Source organism: Anabrus simplex, chromosome 11 (assembly GCF_040414725.1).
Source record: "Anabrus simplex isolate iqAnaSimp1 chromosome 11, ASM4041472v1, whole genome shotgun sequence".
In the NCBI taxonomy this organism is placed as follows: domain Eukaryota; kingdom Metazoa; phylum Arthropoda; class Insecta; order Orthoptera; family Tettigoniidae; genus Anabrus; species Anabrus simplex.
This window is the reverse complement of record NC_090275.1, coordinates 116460240-116487427: the sequence shown is the minus strand read 5'-3', so window position 1 is coordinate 116487427 and position 27188 is coordinate 116460240.

Below are 27188 nucleotides of genomic sequence, written 5' to 3'. Positions count from 1 at the left end.
AAATAAATTATTACCAGCTCACAGATTCAGTAACAACGTCGTTACAATTAGCACTCCAATCAAATTGCCGTTCACCGAGCTCGATAGCTGCAGTCGCTTAAGTGCGGCCAGTATCCAGTATTCGGGAGATAGTAAGTTCGAACCCCACTGTCGGCAGCCCTGAAAATGGTTTTCCGGGGTTTCCCATTTTCTCACCAGGCAAATACTGGGGCTGTACCTTAATTAAGACCACGGCCGCTTCCTTCCCACTCCTAGCCCTTTCCTGTCCGATCGTCGCCATAAGACCTATCTGTGTCAGTGCGACGTAAAGCAACTAGCAAAAAAAAATAATTGCCGTGCGCACGGTAATATGAGCAGTTTCCTGTTTACGAGATTACATTATTCACACAACATATCTTTTCTTTTACAATCCGCGCAACAACAATAGAAGCCTCCCACTCACAAAAGGATGTGAGCCCACACGTCCACAGAGATCAAAATAAAAACGCAAGACATTAAAGGAAGGTATCAACAAGGCGCTGAGTGCGGCATCTCTGGTCCAGAGATATTAAAAAACAGAGGATTACAGGCATGCGCGTTAATTAGAAACTAAGAGTATAGACATGACCGACTGGCGGCTTGGCCGAATCCAAAGCAAAGACATGTCCAAATAAATAACAATGCTGTACCAAGAAAAGAAAATAAGGTACAGAAACAAGATCAACAAATTAAAATAAAAATTTAAATAAACTAATCGATAGCCCATCTTTCACTTCGTTCAGACACCAGCATTCATTCGAAACATTCCCACGAGGTGCCAATACACATCACATGTCTCACCGTAACACAATCCCAGGTCTCGCATATGCAACAAGTAGCGTGAACTGGGAGCTCAATATAAATGTATATGCATTTTAAATAATCAGGGAAAACAGGCAGGACCACGTACCAAAGCCCATCAAGCACGAGTTTCGTACGACCCAAATGAATCTTTTAGTCGACACGAAAGTCATGGCTTCATATATGGCGAAGTACAACAAAACGAAGTGCACCAAAAATGCGATGAGTCGGAGACCAAAATTCCAGACGAACAGTAATCATAATAACAAGCACAGGCACTCACACAGGTCATTACACGCACCGAAGTACAAAGACGCACATCGACCAGTTATCAAGGATTGTAAAAACAGTTTACAAACATCGTAATAATAAAGTAACAACTAAAAGCACATACCTGTTATATCCATACTTAAATTACGATATGAATATAGTAAAGGCTCTTTTAAATTAAAAATCCACCTAAAACAGAGAAAGGCATTTCCGGACCGCCTGGGCTCCATTGTTAAAAACTCTCGAGCAAACAATGCTAAGATATGCGTCAAAAAGACAACACCTAGTTGTCTCGTAAAAGAAAAGATCGTCAATACACATCATGCAGAGTGCTGCGCTCTGTAGTGCATCGATGGAAATACATAAGTTTTTCCTTGAACTGAGGTCGACACAAATCATTCGCATAGTAAAACATTGCATTTGAGAAACTTGTTTTGACAACAATTACTTGGGATGTATCATCTTTTCGCACATATACTGTATCTTCCCATCCCTGGTCCACACATATTTATATACCCCTTTATTCTCAGGTATTTAGCTCTCTATAGTAGCCCTTTGGCTTTGGGATTGAGGTGTTCATTTATGTAGACCGTGTGGCTAGTAGCATTCATTCCAAGTTACGATCTCCGTTCTAAAGAATTCAATCTCATTTTCAACACGTAACATGCAGCACAAATACCGTTATCTCCGGGCGGCGAACCCTCGCTCAGCAGGCTAGCGGACACAAACGACCATCCGCTTGTCGTTGCTTTCAATGAAAACACCTATCCTATATGTTCACGCTTAACTGGTCTTCCTGAATGAAATCTTCGACTTCGCAAATAAAATTACAAATGCGCCATTCCTGACCCAAACAGATATGCACAGAGATTTACTAAAGACGTCATTCAATAATTATACACGTCACAAATTAACACGTCCTTGGATTCTCTCACGATTTTTATCTCAACACCTTGCGGCATCATTACAGGCTTCCAATCACCTGATTCACGAATCTTACCTCAACTCATGCCTCTTGCCTCAAACTCGACAAATTTCAATGACAAAAGAATTGAATAATAATCCTTAGAATGCACAACGCATACTTACACACAATACTCTAATAATGAACAACTTCGCATAACATGACCTCGTATTTTCTTTAAAACTGGATTTTCAAAAAAATGATTGACAGACTGTACTGTTATTTATTGTCAATCAAATAGTAAAACTACTGGATTATAAGAGGATTTCCTTGTCGTTTTCACAATATCACATTTATTATCAACAACACACTCATCACCGAGTAAAAAATAACTATATACTGTGACAGTTTCGATAGGCTGGATGGCTCGAATATATGAACCGAGTGGTATATCTTGGAATTAGTGCTCTTTGCATTCACATTGATTTCACCTGGGGACCTAGTACTCTGCTAGTTAGTTGATCTGAGCCATAAGAGTTCATACTGGTGTCGGCGGTTAGGAATGAACTCCTTTGTGAAAGAAAGAAAGAAAGAAAAAAGAGAAAGAAAGAAAGAAAGAAAGAAAGACAGGAAAAAGAAAGAAAAAGGAAAGGAACAGAAACGCACCTCGCGAGCGTACGATAAACCTGTAAACTGTCATCGGCTGTATCCAACTTAGCAAACGACTAGTGATACTGTTAAACAGAATGCTGGAAAGGCAATGTGTATTGCAATAATAGTAATTATAACAATGATAACATTTCTGAATATTAATTTGCGAGTAAAACAAATGTGGGAAATTACTACAGTTGTGAATTTGATGAGGTTTCCGGTTTGAGCACCCGTGCGCAATGCTTCAAGGACTCCAGCTCACCAGCTGATGTGAAAGTAGGTTACTGAGTCAGTGAGTCGCAGTACGTCAGTAGTCTTCGACACGCAATTCAGGAGAAGGACTTGGTTCGATAGCGGACGGTTATACCTTATGCAGGATCTGAAGAAGTCGAACATTGAATTAACGTAGCTGTATGCCCCGCAAATATATATAATTTTGGCTATTCTGTTTGTCAACGCAAATAATACAACAGACGTCAAGATAAGTCGAGTTGCTTACAGTATATGTTCTTTGGACAATATTTTCAGGAATTGGTGGTGTGACAAATTTATTAGTTTTTATAGTACCAGTTTCAGCTTGAAATCCAAGAAGAGGACAGCTGCAAATTTCATCATGGTGATGTTACGTAACGCCGTGAGTGTGAGTGCTAAGATGGAGGCCTAAACTATGAGACCGTAGCTGACAGCGATGGGTTGAGAGGAAGGCACATATAATTGTACTATTGAGGACGACCAGCTATCCACCATCGCGAAGACATCGTAAAGCTAAGTCGACACATTTGTATAATAATATATGTTCTGTAGTGGTATAGTTATGTAGTTATAATTGGTAAATGGTCTTGCAGTTTGTTGCAGTAGTATAGTTGTAGTACCAATAGATGATCTTCACATATTTATCTCCGTTAGATAATATTGAATGGTATACGTGTTTTTTGAATTGTGCTCGGTGAATCAGTTGGTAATAATTATCATGGTTTCATCTTATAAATTCATTATAGCCACGATTGGTGGAGAATGGTGTTAGAATATTCGAGTACATAGATTAGATTTTCCTGGATGTACAGTCGTCTCACGGAAGCGGATTATACTTGCAAGTGAAGTATACGTACAACATCTTCCGTAATTGTAAGAGCACCTCAGCTTCTTGGCGTGCTGCAAAATCTCTTGGTATTGGAGTCAGTCACTCTCTAGATAGCCAGATGCCTGTTACTCCATCTGAATTAAGTGAATATTATATGACATCAGTCTCTAACTCCAACTCTCCGAAAGTATCAGAGACGGCCAAACATTATAGACATCTCACTCCAAGTAACAGAGATAAATTTTATTTCATGTACGTACACCCTTCACAGGTAGAAAAAGCAGTCAGATCAATACGAACTAAAGCTAAAGGTCCAGATAATATTCCAATATCCATGATTTCTACCTGCATGGACATATTTCTTCCTGCCTTTGTGCACTTATTTAACTTCTCTCTACAGAATGGAGTTTATCCCTCAGAGTGGAAGCGTGCCAATGTACGTCCTGTGCCCAAAAAGAAAATACCAAAAGTCTGTAGTGATTTTAGGCCCATCAACATCCTCTGTGCACTTAGTAAGGCACAAAAAAATGGTTCATGAGCAGATATGTGAATATTTGTCTAAATACAACATTCTAAATCCCTACCAATCTGGCTTCAAGAAGGGCCATAGTACTACTACTGCTCTTCTGAAGGTTACAGATGATATACGCGCGGCCACCGATAAGAGGCAGCTTACTATCTTATGTCTCTTTGATTTCTCTAAGGCATTTGACTCTGTTAATCATGAGTTGTTTCTTGCTAAGCTGAAGTCAATTGGCTTCTCCCAGAGTGCTCTGTCGTGGTTTGAATCATATCTGTCAAATAGATCACAAAGAGTCACGTTCGTTGACGGTCGATTCTCTAGCTGGGAATCAGTAAACTGTGGCATACCACAAGGATCAGTCCTCGGTCCTTTATGTTTTTCTATTTATATTAATGACATATCTGAAGTCTTTAAAAGCAGTAGCTTTCACATGTATGCGGATGACTTACAAGCTTACTTCCACTTTTGTCCCACTAACGCATCTTCTTCTATAACGCATTTTAACCATGACATCTCTCGATTGATTGAATGGAGCGCAAATCATAACCTCCAATTAAATGTGGCTAAGACCCAGCTTATTTGCATAGGTTACACAAAACTCCTGAAAACTGTTGACCTCAAATCCCTCCCACTAATAAAAATTCTAGAGACAGATATTCATTATAGTGACACCGTTAACAATCTAGGTCTAATTTTCGACAGAACCTTATCCTGGTCTGATCATACGTCAAATGTAATCCGAAAAGTTGTGTCATCCATGCATATTTTGAAACGTAACGTGTCATGTACACCACCTTTCATGCGAAAACTACTTGTTCAAAGTCTTATATTTCCAATAATTGACTATGGTTCAGTCGTATACAACGACTTATCTGAAACTTTGAACATAAAACTACAGAGAGTACAAAACGCATGTGTTCGTTACGTTACAAATGCCAGGCGTGATGAACACATAACACCCTATTACATACAGCTACAATGGTTGAAACTCCATGAACGTCGGGATATCTCAGTAGCTGTTGCTACGCAGAAAATTCTCAAACTGAAGACACCATCCTACCTTTATAATGCATTTAAACCTATGGAGTTGGTACATAACAGAGATAATAGGTTTACAAAAACCACCCTTCAAATTCCCCTTCATCGTACCACTAAATTTAACAAATCCTTTGTTTGCACTGCATCACGTATCTTTAACGTCTTTAATCTTCACCGTTTCGCAAGTAACACTAACTGTACCCAACTAAAGCAGTTCTTAACATCTATCTTTCTGGAGGAGTACGCAAGAGGCTGAGATCAGGCATTCTTGTGTCGAACAATCAGGAATATGTATATTTCGAAGAAAATTGTTTCTCTGCTTTAGCTTTATATTCTTTAAACCCATGTAGTCCAAAATAACAGAAGGGCTTAATGATTTACTTTCTTACTTATTATATAATGTATGTCTTAACCTTACTGGTTTTGGTATCTGTATTTTCATTTTTTTTAGTTTCTTGTTTAGTTTAATACTTTAATATTATAAAAATGTAGTTACTCTTTTCATAAACCTGCATTGTATTATAAGAAGACGCTGCATAAAGGGACTTTTCAGTCTCAGTGGCATGTAAATCATGATCAATAAATTCAATTCAATTCAATTCAATTCAATTCAATTCAATTCAATTCAATTCAATTATTATAGATTTCACTATTATTAATGTTATAATTTTGTGTCTTCGAGAGAGATTAAATAGTAGCGCATAATTGATGTATTTCTTCGAGAATAGAGTCACACCATGATTATATAAGATGATTATTGAGGCAAATAATAATTAGATATTGTAATATGGTGAATATTTGCGTGATTTTGGATAATGAGTCTGCGTTTATTCGAGTTTGATTACGTCTTCGATGAATTATGTCTAATTAGGTTCTATCCCGTATTCTCCATAATTTGTAACTAGAAAGTCTGCGTTAACTCACAGTGGTTCTGGAACAAACTTCGAGACCTTGTCCGAATTCGAGACCTTTCTCGAATATTCGAGGACTTTCATCCAAGTCATCTGCCTGAATATTAGAAACCTTGAGGTACACTTAGCTATGCTAGGATTATTCGATGTTATTTGGACGCTATGATCATCTTCCGTGTATTCAAATGTGTAGATATTGCAATATATTTTGTAGATTTTAGTATAACTTAGTATTAAAATCATGGTTATGGTAGTATGATTTCACCTTTTATCCTATTGTCTCAGATGTTGTTATACTATGTAGGCAGTGTAACTTTCTTTGATATTCGCATCAAGGACTTGTGATGTGACGTTTTAGGAGTTAGATTTAGTATTAGGCAGACGATTTGAAATGACTGTCATGATATTTCCAGACTTTAGTTTAATTTAATTTCGCTAATCCTGAAAGCGACTGGTAACTGAACAGATAATTATTTCGTTGAGTCGATTAAGTTTAAAGATAAATCATAGCATCAAATTATGTCATAGTAAAATTTAAACTTTGGGCAAATAACTTGATATGATTATCGTACAAAATTTTATTTTATTTTTCTTCTTTCTAACATTTCAGAACGGATCATCGAACCCAGAGCTTTCAGTTAATTAAATGAAATCTGGTTACCCGAACAAAATTATCGAAATCAATATGTAACCGTGATTTGTTAGGGCAAGATAGGGTAAAAGAAATCATGTACCACCCCATTTGATTTATTTTGTTTGTACGTCAAGAGCTGCATTTTTAATTTTATTAGCGACCATTTTTACAATCATAGTTATTAAAGGATGACAATTTGAGATTTTTGTTATTGTTAATAAACCATGCCATGTGAATTTTACTCTGTATTTTCTTTATTATATGCCATAATTTCAATTCATTTTCCTATGCATGCCACATTCTGGGTTATTTTACTTAGGCGTCCTATTTGCGAACTGAGCACCACTGAGGTACCTCAATGTTCTTTGGCTGTTGACTGGTATTAACGGGTACAACACAAAGAATACTTACAGGCCTATATCACATAGTTGACGTAACAAATGTCAATCCGCGACATCCTCCCCACCCTGGTCTATATCCAAAGGGATGTCCAGCTGCACTGGCCGAGTAATGAGGGTGTTGTCAGGCCGCTGCAGAACGACGGTTCTTGCACGTCTGTCTCTCCCTGGGCGCATCTCTTCTATCCTCGAGTTCTTCCACATGTGGCGGGGTCTGACTTCTTCTTGGAGGAGGACGATGTCTCCGATCTTGGGCAAATGAGTATTGGTCTCTTTATTTTTGACCTCATGGTGACTTCTCAGTTGCTGCAGATACTCCTTTTTCCAGCGTCGTGAAAAGTCCCCCAAGATCTGTTGTTGTAATCTGTATTCCTCGTGCTCAGTTATGTTCCTTCCAGGATGGTTGTTAGTTTCCTTCCAAATAAAAAATGGGATCGTATCAGGAGATCTCCCGTGCCTGTGGCCTGGGTGATTAGCCTGCTATTGAGGGTGGCTTCAACACTTGTCAATATTGTATTGAGACTTTTTTCGTTCAGCTGGGAATGTCCGAGTACTTTTCTTAGACATCTTTTTACAGAGACAAATATTATCTCCCAAAAGCCTCCCCACCAAGCCGCCCTCGGTGTGAAAAACTTCCAGCGAATACCATTGTGAGCACCGTGGTGGTGCACCTTGGTGTCTATCACAATCTTATGGAGTTTTATAAGCTCGTAATGAGCTGTGAGGTAGGTCTAAGCAATATCAGAATATATGGTGGCACACCCCGTCTGCTGACAAATCTCTGCATGGCCATCAAGAATCTATCCGTAGACATATCTGTAGATAGCTCGAGATGGATAGCACGGGTGGTGCACAAATGAAAAGAATGGTGTACGATTTGTTAACATTGCTGACACATCTAACGTACAGGGGTTCAGCGAAGTCTATCCCAATCACAGAGAAGGGTTGTGTCAACTGTAATTGGTCTGCTGGTAATGGCGCCTCAGTCGCCACTGGTCTGCTGTTGTGCGCTAATTTTCCCGGTAGACAAGAATGCAGAATCTTCTTCGTTATTTGCAGAGCTCGCAGAATCCAGAATTCTTCACGTAGGTCTGCCAGTACTATGCAAGATGGTGAAGTTTGATGTGGGTCCCGAATTGTTGGTGTTTCTCAGTCTGTAGTCTGCCACCAAGTCGGATGTTACCTTCATGTAGAAATAGATTAAAACTAGCAATCTGTGAAGTGCCTGGTAACCGTTCACCATTTCGCAATGCAGCTAGTTCAACAGTGAACCGTTCCTCTTGAACCCTTTTGATCCAGTATGTGCGTGATGCACGTAGCTCTTCAGCCGTTAGTGCATTAGGGTATTTTGTCTTCTTGCTCAACATATTGACGAAACGAAGTACCCAAGCTGTGACATGTAGCAATTTCCAGTATGAGCTATACCTCGAGATATCCAGTAGGGGTTCCGCTACATTGATCGTGAGAACTTGTTGCGTCTTCCTTGCATCTGGCAACTGCTTGCAGGTGGGCGTTGTGTCACGTGGCCATGCGCCTCTGTCTTTGATGAGACAGCGAGGGCCATGCCACCATGTTTCTAAGGAGGCTAGCTTATCTGCGTATACTCCTCGACTGAGATGATCTGCAGGGTTCTGATCTCCAGGACAGTGTCTCCATTGGGGTTTACGTGATTATGTATTTCTGTCACGCGGTTGCAGACAAAGGTCTTCCACTTATTCGGATCGTTGCGAATCCACCCAAGTGCAACAGTAGAATCGCTCCACAGCTGAGCCTTCTTGATGTCACAGCCAGTCTCTTGACAGAAGTAGTAAAGAAGGCGTGTACCAGCAAGTGCGGCTAGCAGCTCTAGTCTTGGTAGAGTTAATCTTTTCACGGGCGCTAGTCTGTTTTTGCTGTAGGAGAGTTTTGTGTCAGGGGTGCCGTTTACCGTTGACCTTGTGTAGACGAAAGCTCCGTATGTTCTCTCCGAAGCACCGCAGAAAACGTGCAGCTGTGGTTCATGTCCTGGTCCTGTAATGCCCACCCACCTGGGAACGGATATGGTTGCTAGGTGCTGAAGTTTAGAAGTCCACAAATACCAGTTACGTGCAAGATCTGATGGAATAACTTCCTCCCATGATAAGCCTAGGAGCCACATGTCTGGGAATATAAGTTTTGCAACGATCCCCACAGGTGCGAAAAGTCCGAGAGGGTCATAAAATATGGCAGTGGCTTGTAGAAAGTTCCTCTTCGTCCCTGGTTTGTCCACCAGGTCTCTTGCCATTTACCCCTTGTCAGTCGAAATGATGTCTTGAGAGGTATCCCAATCGATACCCAGCACAGTCGTTACGGATCTCATTTCCACACCCTCGTTTTGCCAGACTTCCTTCAAGGTCAGTGAATTGGTAGCCCACTTACGGAGTGGGAGTTTGATCTCCATCGAAAGGTCGGCGAGGATGTCGTCTGCAACACTTGTTATAAAGTTATCCATAAATGTTAATTTATCGAGAAGTCCCGACGCAAATGGATAATTATCTTGACGCAGTGTTGCCAGTTCCCTAAGACTAGCGGACAGAAGAAATGGGCTCGAAGTAAGTCCAAATGGGAAACGTTTGAAACGGTAGGCTATGACCTCGTTAGTGAAATTGTACGCATCATCTCCTGTATTTTCGGTGCGATACCACAAGAACCGCCTGAGGTCTCTGTCGTTTTCGTCTAACGCTAAGTGCAAAAAGGCTTGGTGACCATCACACGCGATGGCCTTCGGGTGGCTCCTGAAACGTAGCAGGGTTCCCAATATTTCGGGGAGCAAGTTAGGGCCTATTTCCAGTGTGTCGTTCAGTGAAAGCAAGTCTGGTTCATGTGACGAAGACAATTCTATATTTTGTGATGTCTCCCCTTTATGTCCTTACAATATGGTGTGGCATATAGTAAACGTTATTAGGAGTGACGTCCTCGGGTGCAACTTCCACGTGCTCTTGTCTTATGTAGTCCCACATGTGGTTGTAATAAGTGTGTTTCAATTCCTTGTATCTCTGCAGTTTAGCCTCTGACAGGGAAAATCGTTTTTCAGCGGTGGTGTGATTGTCAGCTAAGAGAATTCCCCTTTCGAGGTAATGATATAACTCTTCGTCCATGTTCGATGCGGTAGGAGTCTCGAAACACTTGCAAAATGGAGTTTTCTTTACCGGACACTTTTCGCTCATGGTTATCCAAAATTCCAACAGTTTTCAAGTCCCAGAACCGTCGCACGCTTTCATCAGTTATCTGATCCGTTGTAAGTGAGACATGATGGACCATTATTTGGTTGATCGTAGTGCCAGATTTATTTCCGCTGAGAATGTATCCGAAGAAGGAAGAAGAACCAGTGATGTTGCTACTCTGAGAGGTTCTTTCATTGTTACTATCTTCCAGTATGAATCTGCACCTATGAGTACCTCGATCGGAAGATCATTTTCAATGTCGTCACTCGAATCAGCCAGCTTCATCTTCGTTAGCAATGCTAGCGTGGTTATGTCTTGGGGTGCAGTTGGTTGAAAAGTGTAAGAGCTGTGACTTTCCGCGTCGTCGAGTAAATCTTGGATACTATCATTTAACGCATTTAAGGACGTTAAAGTTTCCTGTAGACGCTCGCGCATATGTTCTATTTCATCTAAGTCCGTGGATTGATTGAACGAATGAATCTGATTAATAAAACACGTAGTGTTTGAACGTTGAGTCACTCGTCTACGTTTCAATTTCGTGAGCTGGTTCGCTATACTGCCTTCCATGATGTCTCCTGCTAGTAAATTAATTCGTCATTGATATGAAAACTATTACTACTTGAGATATTCAGACAAAAAATAAAATGTGAAATGATTGTGCGACTCAACGTTACGTCATACACTATTGAGTCAATGAATGGTTGCCAGAGAGAATGTCGTATTAAAATGTCAACATCATAGCATAGTTACTCCCTTTGTTCAAAGATGGCGCTGGTGTTCTACTCGAGTGTTGCATGCCTAGATCTCTTTGGAACGAAAGCCATTACGGATATCTTGACGTAGGTGGGGTTATATTTCTTGTTACGAGTAATATCGTAATTCAGTCGATCTTCTATGCATTAAATGTTCAGAACAAAATTACCAATCTACGGTTAACACTACGTATACTGTAATTGTGTTTCGTCTTCTCTGTTGCGTTTGAAGTTGTAGCTAGTTCGGTGTTGGTGATCCTTTCTTCTCCTCAGAGATGCGTAGATATGTCGATATTTAAGTCGCTCAACATTCGTGACCGTTATGTGAAGATCCTCTTCTGTTCTCTCGTGTCTTGTTGAACTCATAATATACCGGAGGTTTCGGCATCAAATTTATGTTACGTAAATAGTAAAACTACTGGATTATAAGAGGACTTCACTGTCGTGTTCACAATATCGCATTTATTACCAACAACACACACTCATCTCCAAGAAAAAATAACGATTCACAAAGAATACATATAGGCCTATATCACATAGTTGACGTAACCGACGTCAATCCGCGACATGGCTAGCGGACACAAACGACCCTCGGCTTGTCGTACCTTTGAATGAAAACACCTATCCTATATGTTCTCGGTTAACTGGTCTACGGGAATGAAATCTTCGACTTCGAAAATGAAATTACAAATGCGCCATTCCTGGCCCAAACAGATATGCACAGAGATTTACTAAAGATGCCATTCAATAATTATACACGTCACAAATTAACACTTCCTTGGATTCTCTCACGATTTTAATCTCAAACATCTTCCGGCATCATTACAGGCTTCCAATCACCTGATTCACGAATCCTACCTCAACTCATACGACAAATTTAACCTCTTGCCTCAAACTCGACAAATCGCAATGACAAAAATAGAATATTAATCCTTGGAATCCACAACTCATACTTACACACAATACTCTAATAATGAACAACTTCACATAACATGACCCCGTATTTTCTTTAAAACTGTATTTTTGCAAAAATGATTGACAGACTCTATTGTTACTTATTGTAAATCAGATACGGTTTAAACGGACATAGAATAGCATTACCCATTGTGAGAGATATTCACCGTTCTGCATTACTCAATACGACAGCTCGCTTACACCCGATTAAAACTGGGTAACCACTGACATCTTGTACCACCTCGGTCATAATCAAAAAGAAAATTTTAACGTCAGATAAAAACATGGTACTTGACGCCACAAAATACAGGCAGTAAGTTCACGGAAATGACGATCTACTTTGCACATTACATCGCTTCGTAATCCTCATTAGTGACTATTTACAACATATTACAAGGCACTCATAATAATTTATATAATTTATCCAAGCGTGAAAATGAAAACAAATGACCTTTCGTCATATTTCTGACATTCACGAAACAAATGGGTGACAAAACTGCGTCATAAATACCCATTATAAATACATAGAAGTGTGATATCATAAAACAGATACAAAGGCGGTGATATTGGAATTCCACCTACCTTATCTGTACGTCAGTTTTCGTACTGGCTCACCAGTAACACTCCGATATTAATTTTGCCATTTTAACATTTCTGACTTCACATTTGGTTTTATTCATGTTTCTTTCCTGAATAATAAAGCACAAACAAAAAAGGAATCCCCTTCACACGGTGTTCTCGCAGATCGAACTCGAATGTTTGGGACTGTCGCCCGCACTCGAAATACTTTCCTTTTACGGCACAATATTATTAGAATTTCACTACAACTACTTCGGTATCTTGACAACCGTCTTTACATCAGATTTAATACTGCGATGAACAACTATCTCTACTTGAAAACACTACCCCAGCCACATCGGCCAAAAAGGTTTTGCTTCTCAGTCTGTTACGCGTCGATCGATTTGCTGAACAATTTAACCTTCTCTCGCGAGCTTCACTTATTCAATGTAGGGTGATTTCAAATGACACCTCCTTTTTACACTGACTGACAGAGCAAATGCAACACCAAGAAGGAGTGGTCAGAACTTTATGCCAATTGCAGGGTAGACTGACGTCACTGAGGTATGCTCATGATGTGAAATGCGCCGCTGTGCTGCGCATGTAGCGAACGATAAATGGGACACGGCGTTGGCGAATGGCCCACTTCGTACCGTGATTTCTCAGCCGACAGTCATTGTAGAACGTGTTGTCGTGTGCCACAGGACACGTGTATAGCTAAGAATGCCAGGCCGCCGTCAATGGAGGCATTTCCAGCAGACAGACGACTTTACGAGGGGTATGGTGATCGGGCTGAGAAGGGCAGGTTGGTCGCTTCGTCAAATCGCAGCCGATACCCATAGGGATGTGTCCACGGTGCAGCGAATGTGGCGAAGATGGTTGGCGCAGGGACATGTGGCACGTGTGAGGGGTCAAGGCGCAGCCCGAGTGACGTCAGCACGCGAGGATCGGCGTATCCGCCGCCAAGCGGTGGCAGCCCCGCACGCCACGTCAACCGCCATTCTTCAGCATGTGTAAGACACCCTGGCTGTTCCAATATCGACCAGAACAATTTCCCGTCGATTGGTTGAAGGAGACCTGCACTCCCGGCGTCCGCTCAGAAGACTACCATTGACTCCACAGCATAGACGTGCACGCCTGGCATGGTGCCGGGCTAGAGCGACTTGGATGAGGGAATGGCGGAACGTCGTGTTCTCCGATGAGTCACGCTTCTGTTCTGTCAGTGATAGTCACCGCAGACGAGTTTGGCGTCGGCGTGGAGAAAGGTCAAATCCGGCAGTAACTGTGGAGCGCCCTCCCGCTAGACAACGCGGCATCATGGTTTGGGGCGCTATTGCGTATGATTCCACGTCACCTGTAGTGCGTATTCAAGGCACGTTAAATGCCCACCGCTACGTGCAGCATGTGCTGCGGCCGGTGGCACTCCCGTACCTTCAGGGGCTGCCCAATGCTCTGTTTCAGCAGGATAATGCCCGCCCACACACTGCTCGCTTCTCCCAACAGGCTCTACGAGGTGTACAGATGCTCCCGTGGCCAGCGTACTCTCCGGATCTCTCACCAATCGAACACGTGTGGGATCTCATTGGACGCCATTTGCAAACTCTGCCCCAGCCTCGTACGGACGACCAACTGTGGCAAATGGTTGACAGAGAATGGAGAACCATCCCTCAGGACACCATACGCACTCTTATTGACTCTGTACCTCGACGTGTTTCTGCGTGCATCGCCGCTCGCGGTGGTCCTACATCCTACTGAGTCGATGCCGTGCGCATTGTGTAACCTGCATATCGGTTTGAAATAAACATCAATTATTCGTCCGTGCCGTCTCTGTTTTTTCCCCAACTTTCATCCCTTTCGAACCACTCCTCCTTGGTGTTGCATTGTCACTGTCAGTCAGTGTATTTATAATTCTCCGTCCCTTCTCATAGGCAGTTTTCTTCCCGGCTAGAAAATTTGCGTACTTTTTGCGACTTTGTGGAAATGTATTTGAAGCAGTTTTAGCTGTAACCAAGTACTTGCTAAATTTCTAGTGACATTGTTCATTAACATTTAAAATTATCTCGTACCAAACTGACTGGTTAATTGACCTCATTTGATAGGCAATATATTCTGACGAGTTGGCGTGGGTTGAAGAGACACGTGTGTCTTTCATGAAATATTCACTGAAACGGCTTAGCAATCTCAAATCTGTGTTACTAAAAGCCAATTGTCTTACAGATAATTACAGAAAACTCATTAGACTACTTTCACTGCTAATTACTTTTAATAAATATACTTATTTAACCATCCACTGTATCCATCCACTTTCGACACGTGCGGATGACGTCACATCTCATAGCGTAGGAAAGAAAGAAGCCACCTTCCTGCCTCGTGTCACCTATGCAATATAAATATATATTCGAGCTTCTCATTACGCTTAATATTGGGCCCAATGTGGTAACTTTACGACTCAAATTTCTTGGGACACAAAAGAGGTCATGGGTTCATATTTCCCCCAAGACAACGAATTCCTTTCGCGCAGTGACGAGGAATTTCATTTAATACAATCCAGATGGTGAAATTTCTAATTTCGACGTGTGATGAAACATGACTTTGAACATTAATTCACCTTTTTTCTCTCTTCTGCAGTTGCTCATCTCCCGGAATACAGATCTTTGTTGATACATTCAGCTTCCTGGTGGTTCTTGGTTACATGTCCATCTCCATTGAATTTTCGACTGAGAGATATATCCCTTCCTCGCTGGCAGAATTTTCCTCCTCAGATCCTTCCTCAATTCCTTCTTCTCTGGCAGAATTTTCCTCCTCAGAACCTTCTTTTTCTTTCTGGATCTGCTCTGAGATATTCCAGTACTCCTCAAATGCTCCTAATATAACAGAGAGTGGAATCTGCCTACATTCCCTACATCGTTTCAGTGGGCCATACTGTGCCACATCATATATGCCCCAAATATTAATTATATAATATGGTGTAACATTGTGCATCTAATACAAGCAGGAGTCATGATGCGACCTAGAAGTTGCGTAATGCAGTATTCCGTCATCGCCTGACATCAGTAATAGCTTCTTATCTATGCACAGCGACAGTGAATAACTCGGGTATTCCGTATGAGTCAATCGGGGATGCACGAGAGTGTTTGAGAGCGGCCGATTATAAAAGGACCAATCACAGCCCTGGAAGCGATATGGCAGAATGAAGGGATTTACAAAACAAATTAAGTCAGTCTTAGCAACTTCTAAATTTACAGTGCTGCACTACTCTTTATTTTATTAGGCAATTTGTTATAAAGCTATACTCCACGGTTTTTATATGAAATAGAAGCCAGTTAAACATTAAAAGAACTACCTGTAGACAGTTGCAATACTTAATTTGAATTAATAAAGTAATTAACATATTTTTATTGAATCAGCGCTTTGCAGAGTAGTGGGTGAGCAGTAACGTCATCACGCCAGTGGAATCCACTAAGATACGACTAATACCGGGAGCTTGGTGTATATAGTAGCCTCTGGAAATGGAAAGTCACTCTGCTTTTGAAGTGTGAACCGCGCGGGTCGGTGTTTTTGATATTAAGCCAGTGGTATAGGAAAGTAACATTTTTTTAGTGACCAGTTTGAACATATAAGTAGTCAATTTGTGAAGCTGAAACGTTTTCCTTTATGAAAATATGCATTACATGAATGCAAGTGATAGATTGCAGTTACGAGTGTGCATAGTTTATTAACAGAGCAATTACCTTTGCTATATAAATAATATCAGGTATCACGTATGTCAAAGTGTGGTGGTGACACGGGATAATATCAATAAAACGATAGTTACTGTCGATATTTCCGTACCCGTGTATGAGTAATTTGCATACGGTTTGTGCAAATACCGTGTCCGGTACGCGTTCGGTTTCGCGAAGAACTTGTACGAACCATCGTCATCGTATCGGTACAACTAAATGGTGTGTGCGAAGCACTATTACATAATGATGAAGAGAGAAGAAAAGACTTGCAGAGTATTTGATAACGCCATGCAGTTTGGTGCAATAATGGCGTAATTTGCTGGACGCTGTGGCCTGGAATCATGAAGAAACTGAGACGCTACCAGTTAAGGTCATTTTAATTATAGGCATGCTTAGATAGAAGGAATTAGGCTAATTCGATCCCAGTGTAATGTAATGTAAATGTAAATGTCAGTCTTGTTGTGACTGAGCTATGTTGTATTTTTATAGATTAGTGTCATGTTTCAGGGAAATGTATATTTGGAACCCTGATTTTTATATTTTACTTTATTTCCTTTTTATAAGATGGGAAAGAGGGAAATGATTAGGTGTAGATGAGGATATATATGTCTAAAGGTAACTGTGTATTCCATTTTGGTACAAGATGTAGACTCTTTTAGTATGAAGGCTACACAGCCTAAAGTTTGGTCTGGGAATAAAATTTAGCAAGGTATTTTTTTCCTGCATGTATCACGTTTATGGGAGTACATGACAGTGATGACCAAAGTAAAAGTGCACCGTCGAACTAATATCTTCTAGATCCGCAGATAGAACTAGCTAATTGGTATTGAGTTATGTTTTTACGAGAAAAAGGCAAGATTAGCCTGAAACTGAGATTACAATGTGTGTCATTACAGGACGGTCGTGCCTGGAAGTGAATATCGGAAAGATATAATGGTGTCAGCTGCATGAAAAGAGAGAGGTTTGATTTGCCTCAAATGTTCATTATGATTGTGAGAATCGAACTCACGGACCCCAAAGTGTTAGGCCAGATGTGTTGAGTATCATATCTGTGAGCCGTGTTATATTGGAATATGTAGTTAAGGCCATAGGAATGTGTATGGGTGCCAAAGTGTGAGTTCGAGGCCTTGCGTTAATTAAATGAACAGAGAAGTGAATGGCAGCGTAATTTATGTTTTCAAATATATTAAAATTTCTCAGGCAAGATTTACCAAACCAATTAGTTAGAGTCTTTTCTGGCGAAGTAAGGTGTTTCATAGCTGGCGCATTAGAAGTGTTCCGTGATTTATATTACAGCGTGCTAGTGAAAGATCAACAGACGGATAGCTGAGCCTGGAGTTCGGTGTTCTTTTTATATGAAGGAGTCTAGTATCTTATTGTTTATATTTCAGATATTGAATACACAGATGATATTTTTTTTATTGCATGTCATTACAGGTTTTCTCCGAGAGTGTATTTTGTATTAATTTGTGTTACTTGGATTGTTGTTGATTATGTCATGGCCAGCGTTGAAAAAGATTTGTTCTTAAATAAGAGTCCGAAACTCATTCTATTGGGAAGCAGGCTTCTAAGCCATCCAATTTATAACAGAACGGTCTGTTAAGTAAATTTAGTGTAGATGTAAGCTAAGGTCCCTGAAATATTGATTTGATGCTAAGTGATGTACATATAGTTTTATTATGGATCGGATTTAGCATAATTTTATTCTGTCGCGGTATGTCCTGTAATTATAATTTAAATGATATCCGTCAGGATGCGTTAAAATGAATTTAACTGCGTAAGTCGAAGCGAAGTGTGAATTTCTTCCCCAGGTCGTTGCGTTTATTTTGTAAATGTTTTCATTTTGAAACGGGACATTGCCCGTCCTTAGTAAATTGGTGTAAATTTATGTTAATTATGTGCCCGGCACATATTAAATTTTTGGCATTTATTTGAGCCATATTTTAATCATTTTCCATTTTTTTGTTTATCTCGAAGTTCAATAATGTTTATTAGTCAATAAATCCATCTTACCCCTTTATTTTGTATTTTATTTCTTAAATATGATACTGTTTCCCGTTCATATACCCATGGTATTTATTTTATCCTGAGATTTTTAATTTATTTTAGCCCGATCAATTTTTTTAAGAACCGAACACGCAGCTCTCCGATTGTTGCCGGTAGACGGTATTTCAGACGGGAACGGTACATATTTATCTCTGGCTTCCGTACGTGGGGCGGATTATCATGTTGATTGGGTAAGCTCCATAGCCAGGATAGCGCATTGTTGTCGCCCATTATCATTGCTATGTCCGGATATTATTATTCAGGAACGGAGTAGTATATTATTTAAATTTATATTGTTAACCCTGAATGTGCGATTTAATTTTAAAGTAGGCAGACGTTATATATTTTTGTTAAGGCTATTATATGGATATTGAAACCACAAATAGTGAAAAACGTCGCACCTATTTGGAGCCAACAGAATGATACTCTTCGTACACATAGCAAGTTGTTATATAGGCTTTTATAGGATTTTGGAATTCGAAATTTTGGGAATGTCCATAATGGATACCTGAGCTTTTATATTTATAAATTTAGATAGGTAGAGATATTTCGAATGGGCGAATGATAGATGATGAAGTCTGAGATTCTTATTCGATGCCCAGACGGAGTCATGTGAACTGGCAACCTAACGTAGTAGACACTTGAGTCTAAGGTACTGTGTTCAATATTACTAGTTGGCATGAGAATACAAGAAGTCAAAATATATTTAGAAAAAGTTAGTAATTACTGAATATATTAAATTACGTTGGGAAAATATCGGCATTTATATTTTTTATATGGTAGATATCGTGCATAGAACATGTTAGCCGATGAGAAAGGCATGTCAAATATTGAATGATTCCATTGGAATTCGTGAACAATAAAATGATTTCACGTGAGGCAGATGCTGTTATATCCTTCAGATATAATTGATCGTAGACATAGCATGAAGAATTTGTCTGTATAGCAAATTTTAAATAGCCAGTGCGTTAGTAGATTTTGTTATTTAGATTTAGTTAGGGACACGAGATAGCCTCAATCTCGGATGGAAAAGGATAACTATAACGGCATTGTTATTGAAGGTTGAAGGTGTATGGACCATTGTAACGGGAAATATCATCCTTTAGCTGGAGATAATATGCAAATATAGTTAGGCATTGTTGTCTAATGCATAGTTTTGAGCCCATATTAGGAAAAGCCTATATTTATTTAAAATATTTGGGGCTATGGATTAAATTATTTTTTTAAATGCCTGAACACGCGTGGATTTTATATTGATTGCGCGTGATGAAAACATTATTGACATTCGGTAGGTAGTTTCTGCATGGCGTATTGTAAAGCCACATTGTTTGTTTTCCTTGAGTAACGTAAATCGCAGAAACTGATGAAATTAATCTATAAAACCTGGGGAACACACTTAAAGCTTTCGGAAGTGATTCTAGGCCGCGTAGTCGTATTTGATTTGGTATTATGGCAGTAACCTTAGCTGACCTGTTGGCTGAGATGGACTTGGCGGAGAAAGAGGCGAAGGAGCGTGAGCAAGCAGCTGAACGGCGTGAACAAGAGGCGCAGAAACGCGAACAGGAGCGTATGCAACAAATTAAGGAGAAAATAGACTTTGTGACTGCGGAAGTAGACAGAAGCATGACAGGGATTATGGAAACAATGGAGTTAGCAGCGGTTGAAGATGAGAAACGTGAACAGGAGCGTATGCGGCAGATTACGGAGAAAATAGACTTGGTGACTGCGGAAGCGATAAATCGCGAACTTAAAAACATTAATGAACTTTCTGGTAAAATAGTACAGGGGAATGTAAAACTGGAGGAAAAGATTGATACAGTTCAAAAGTGCTGTCAGGAAGGCATGATACGTTTAGAGAAGCGTATGGATGATATAGAGAATAGAAATGAGGAACAGGTAGACCGGATTAGAAAAATCGTTGAGGTGTTAACTGGCAAAGTAACAGATGGAGCCGTAAAGACTGAAAAGCAATTGGAGGAAATGACAAATAGCTTAGAGGAGGCGCGAACTGAGATAGGCAAGAATCGAAACGCGATCGACCACTTAAGCGAGGCTACAGAAGAAAGATTTTCTAATATTACGGAGGAAATTAGTGCCCAGATAGCCGAAGTACAACGGAAGAATGCGGATCAGATGGAAGCGAAATTAGGTGAAAAACAACGGGAAACTGAGTTGAAGATGAGGACGATGGAAAAGGAATTGAGAAAAGAGGTTGTAGGTCAAATTGCAGGCAAGGGTGGAGAGATCAAGAAGATGATTTTGGTAGATAGAGAGAATGCTAGAGTCAATATACAAGAAGTAGGTGCAAATATTGAGGCATGGGCTGAATCTTCGCAGAAGAATACGAATAAGTTGATATCTGTGGAAAAGGAAGTACAGTATTTGAAGGATAAAATAGAATTACTTGATCTAAGAACAAATAAGGAGATGGATAAACTGAAGTGTTCAATGCAGAATGATAGTATTGAAAGAGAAGCGAGTCAAGCTAGTGAACCAGCTCTACTTAGCGATCTGATAAATTTACCAAGACCGGAAGAAAAATCATCTACGCCAAGAGAGACGAATGGAGGCCAAATTTACAACATATTTCGTACATCTTCAGAAGATAAACCCCGCAAATTTAGTGGGCTAGATGATAGAACTCCAAGGGCATTTCTTCGTGAGATAGAAGATTATATGACAGATGCGAAGGTACCAGCTGATAGAAGATTACGTACAATTAGCAAATTCTTATCTGATTCGGCTTTAGAATGGATGATGGCATTCCAATATACATTCAGTACGTATGAGGAATTTAAGGTAGCATTCTTATAGAAATTCTGGGATGTATCTATACAGCAGTCATTACGTATGGAGCTTTATTCAAGAAAATATCCTACTACTATTCCAACAAGGTTTGCTAATTATTTTATTTCCCAAATTATCAAATTCAGAGATTTGGACACACCACCTTCCGAGTCCGAGATGATCGTAGCGATATCTAAACAATTACCGTTGGAAGTGCAGAGAACTCTAATAGCAGCAAATGTTAGAACAGCGACTGAGGCGGAATTGACTTTACGTCAGTTGGATTTAACTTCTACACAAAATCAACCAAGGATCAGACATTCGGAGGCTGTACATACGATTGATTTAACGGAAGATAGAAGTCCACCACCTAAGATTAGGAAGGGAGGTAGAGTGCAAAGTTCAGGAACGCAGACGTTATCACAGCAAGCTAGACCAGTTGAAAATGAGCAATCACGGAGAGCTGAAATGAATTTCAATAATTATCCAGATGATAGGAGAGGACAAGGATATACCCACGATAGGAATGATAATAGAGGAAATAATTATTCATATGGAAGGAATGGACGAACATTTAGATATCGGCATAGAGGTTATGCAGGTCAGCGGCGACATTACAATAGATGGGAGAATAGAAGGAATATGGATTTTCGGAATGATTTCAGACAAAGATCTGATTATCAACAAAGGAATGCTGAGTCGCAGAGATACGTGACGGAGTTAAGAAGTAAACGACAGGACGGAGATCAATGGCAACAGGCCATACAGGGAAACACGAGTGGACAAAACCATGGTGCAGAGAGCAATGCTTACCGCGAATTCCGGGAAGCAGAACAAAATAAAGGATTGAATCCACATGCAGCAGATTACAATATGAGGAATACTGGAGCCATTAGGAAAAGGACTGAATTGTAGCAGTTGGGTGAAGTACAAGAAGATGATGACTTAGGAGATGACGAAGATGATGATGACATTGACGAAGAAGATGACCCAGTAGAAGAAGAGGTGGATCAGGAAGACGAAGAAGAAGCTACAGAGGATGTAAACATGGCAAATATAGAAGACACAGACCCATTACCAGCAGAAAATTGTCATCAATGTGACGGAAATGAACGCAAGTTTCATGCTCTTTTGGAAATATTTTTTGAAGCTCGGAAAGAGAAGGAGAGATTGCTAGCTGAAAGTGAACTATTATTATCCGGAAGAAAAACTGAAGTGGAGCCGCAGTAGTGAATCATGAGATAAATTTTTTGAAAAAATACGTTTTCACATATTTTTTACGGGGTACGGGGAGAATGTGCCATATCATATATGCCCCAAATATTAATTATATAATATGGTGTAACATTGTGCATCTAATACAAGCAGGAGTCATGATGCGACCTAGAAGTTGCGTAATGCAGTATTCCGTCATCGCCTGACATCAGTAATAGCTTCTTATCTATGCACAGCGACAGTGAATAACTCGGGTATTCCGTATGAGTCAATCGGGGATGCACGAGAGTGTTTGAGAGCGGCCGATTATTAAAGGACCAATCACAGCTCTGGAAGCGATATGGCAGAATGAAGGGATTTACAAAACAAATTAAGTCAGTCTTAGCAACTTCTAAATTTACAGTGCTGCACTACTCTTTATTTTATTAGGCAATTTGTTATAAAGCTATACTCCACGGTTTTAATATGAAATAGAAGCCAGTTAAACATTAAAAGAACTACCTGTAGATTTGAATTAATAAAGTAATTAACATATTTTTATTGAATCAGCGCTTTGCAGAGTAGTGGGTGAGCAGTAACGTCATCACGCCAGTGGAATCCCCTAAGATATGACTAATACCGGGAGCTTGGTGTATATAGTAGCCTCTGGAAATGGAAAGTCACTCTGCTTTTGAAGTGTGAACCGCGCGGGTCGGTGTTTTTGATATTAAGCCAGTGGTATAGGAAAGTAACATTCTTTTAGTGACCAGTTTGAACATATAAGTAGTCAATTTGTGAAGCTGAAACGTTTTCCTTTATGAAAATATGCATTACATAAATGCAAGTGATAGATTGCAGTTACGAGTGTGCATAGTATATTAACAGAGCAATTACCTTTGCTATATAAATAATATCAGGTATCACGTATGTCAAAGTGCGGTGGTGACACGGGATGATATCAATAAAACGATAGTTACTGTCGATATTTCCGTACCCGTGTATGCGTAATTTGCATACGGTTTGTGCAAATGCCGTGTCCGGTACGCGTTCGGTTTCGCGAAGAACTTGTACGAACCATCGTCATCGTATCGGTACAATTAAATGGTGTGTGCGAAGCACTATTACATAATGATGAAGAGAGAAGAAAAGACTTGCAGAGTATTTGATAACGCCATGCAGTTTGGTGCAATAATGGCGTAATTTGCTGGACGCTGTGGCCTGGAATCATGAAGAAACTGAGACGCTACCAGTTAAGTTCATTTTAATTATAGGCATGCTTAGATAGAAGGAATTAGGCTAATTCGATCCCAGTGTAATGTAATGTAAATGTAAATGTCAGTCTTGTTGTGACTGAGCTATGTTGTATTTTTATAGATTAGTGTCATGTTTCAGGGAAATGCATATTTGGAACCCTGATTTTTATATTTTACTTTATTTCCTTTTTATAAGATGGGAAAGAGGGAAATGATTAGGTGTAGATGAGGATATATATGTCTAAAGGTAACTGTGTATTCCATTTTGGTACAAGATGTAGACTCTTTTAGTATGAAGGCTACACAGCCTAAAGTTTGGTCTGGGAATAAAATTTAGCAAGGTATTTTTTCCTGCATGTAGCACGTTTATAGGAGTACATGGCAGTGATGACCAACGTAAAAGTGCACCATCGAACTAATATCTTCTAGATCCGCAGATAGAACTAGCTAATTGGTATTGAGTTATGTTTTTACGAGAAAAAGGCAAGATTAGCCTGAAACTGAGATTACAATGTGTGTCATTACAGGACGGTCGTGCCTGGAAGTGAATATCGGAAAGATATAATGGTGTCAGCTGCATGAAAAGAGAGAGGTTTGATTTGCCTCAAATGTTCATTATGATTGTGAGAATCGAACTCACGGACCCCAAAGTGTTAGGCCAGATGTGTTGAGTATCATATCTGTAAGCCGTGTTATATTGGAATATGTAGTTAAGGCCATAGGAATGTGTATGGGTGCCAAAGTGTGAGTTCGAGGCCTTGCGTTAATTAAATGAACAGAGAAGTGAATGGCAGCGTAATTTATGTTTTCAAATATATTAAAATTTCTCAGGCAAGATTTACCAAACCAATTAGTTAGAGTCTTTTCTGGCGAAGTAAGGTGTTTCATAGCTGGCGCATTAGAAGTGTTCCGTGATTTATATTACAGCGTGCTAGTGAGAGATCAACAGACGGATAGCTGAGCCTAGAGTTCGGTGTTCTTTTTATATGAAGGAGTCTAATAACTCATTGTTTGTATTTCAGATATTGAATACACAGATGATATTTTTTTATTGCATGTCATTACAGGTTTTCTCCGAGAGTGTATTTTGTATTAATTTGTGTTACTTGGATTGTTGTTGATTATGTCATGGCCAGCGTTGAAAAAGATTTGTTCTTAAATATGAGTCCGAAACTCATTCTTTTGGGAAGCAGGCTTCTAAGCCATCCAATTTATAACAGAACGGTCTGTTAAGTAAATTCAGTGTAGATGTAAGCTAAGGTCCCTGAAATATTGATTTGATGCTAAGTGATGTACATATAGTTTTATTATGGATCGGATTTAGCATAATTTTATTCTGTCGCGGTATGTCCTGTAATTATAATTCAAATGATATCCGTCAGGATGCGTTAAAATGAATTTAACTGCGTAAGTCGAAGCGAAGTGTGAATTTCTTCCCCAGGTCGTTGCGTTTATTTTGTAAATGTTTTCATTTTGAAACGGGACATTGCCCGTCCTTAGTAAATTGGTGTAAATTTATGTTAATTATGTGCCCGGCACATATTAAATTTTTGGCATTTATTTGAGCCATATTTTAATCATTTTCCATTTTTTTGTTTATCTCGAAGTTCAATAATGTTTATTAGTCAATAAATCCATCTTACCCCTTTATTTTGTATTTTATTTCTTAAATATGATACTGTTTCCCGTTCATATACCCATGGTATTTATTTTATCCTGAGATTTTTAATTTATTTTAGCCCGATCAATTTTTTTAAGAACCGAACACGCAGCTCTCCGATTGGCGCCGGTAGACGGTATTTCAGACGGGAACGGTACAATACTGCATCTCTTCGAGCGGTTCTATATATTGATCCTCCTCTGATTCAATGAGGTTAACTTCCTGGACTACCATATCTTCAGGTTTATGGTATATCTTCAAATTAGCGGCGTTGAAAATAGCCTCAGAGCGTCCATCTAACGACTGGATCTTATATGAATTGTTTCGGAAGCTCTGGATGATTTTAAATGGACCCATATACAATGGTGCAAACTTGGCATAGTATTTACTCTAAGGATTTGAAAGAGCAAGTTTGTGGACGAGCACGTATTCGCCTTCTTACAAGGGCCGATGAAATCTCTTATTCCTGACGCGTCTCAAACGTCAGTCAGCTTGTTGACGAAGATACTTAGCGGCGTTTTCTATGCACATCGCTTGAGATAGTCGTGGGTCGCTCGGACACCTCAGTACTGCGTGCCATGCTCTCAAAGGGTAAGTGTTGGAATGGACCACCGATAGTATGTGTCCTATAGATTCGTGGATATAGTTATTCACGCAGTCTTCGATGATGGGTAATACATCAATCCATCTCCAATGCTCTTGTGCACAGAAGATCCGACAGAACTTTGCGATAACGTATCATAATTCGTTCTGAAGGATTTCTCTCAGGATGGCGAACTGAGCTGAGAATATGGCGAATTTCTAGTCGTAGTAACTCGTGCTTAAACTGAGCTAAATTGTGAGCCGTGGTCCGTGAATAACATCATTGGCTTCCCCATAGTTGGAATGATGGTTCTATTAAGAGCTCTCAGGACTAATTTAGTGTTCGCCTTCTGTAATGGACATAGAGACGTTGATGAGGGGGATAGAATACGTCCACGGTCATCAAGGACGTATCTATTCCCTCTAAGTGTCGAGCTTTGGAGGAGGTAAAGATTCAGCTACTAAGTAAGAAGGATGTGGACAAGGTGGGGGAAAGATATAAGATGACATCTTGGTTATGTAGGGAGTGTGAGAAGGGAAAGAATATAGCGAAATACTTAAATGTGGCTAGAGCTAGATTTCTAAAAAACTGAGGGATTAACAGGAGTTGTTCAGCTAAAGTGGTTCATGCTGAGGGAGGGAAGAGGGAAGGCACTCTGCTCAGAGGAATGGGTATCCGCCATGAACAGATGCGGGAAGGACATCATGGTCACCATGATATCAGAAGAGGTGGCTGTAGTGTAAGGGGAAGGGGAGAGCACCTTGCCCTGTAGAATTGTGATCCGCCCGGACAAGTTGTTGTGAAGTAGATCGAGGAGTAGTAGGATAGGACGGTGTAGTCTATTTAAGATATGAAGAATACGAGAGTAGATGTGTTTATGAAAAGAGCTTCTAACAAGGGAAAGCCTGAGAAAATTAGGTAGGAGTTGAGAAAATGAAAATGGAGTAGGCTCTGAGGGTAGTGTAAATATAAGAAGTTGGTATATAGTTTAAGTTATTCGTTGATGGCTGAAATGACGCTTAGTTAGAAGCTAGTAAAGAAGTTGTCAGAAGTCTGAGTGAACTAATAGAATTGGAATGGGAACCGTTTGTTTGTTTGTGTGTAAGTGAGGTGTGGGAAAAAATTGGTTGGTTCAGTTGCAAATGTGTGATGAGTATGGAAAGTGTGAATGTATGTAATAGTGTCAGAAAAGAGTTAAACTGCTTTAGGTGCGTTGATGAGGGGGGTAAAATGATTCATAGTTGATGTTTAAGTCTTAAGTTTAATAA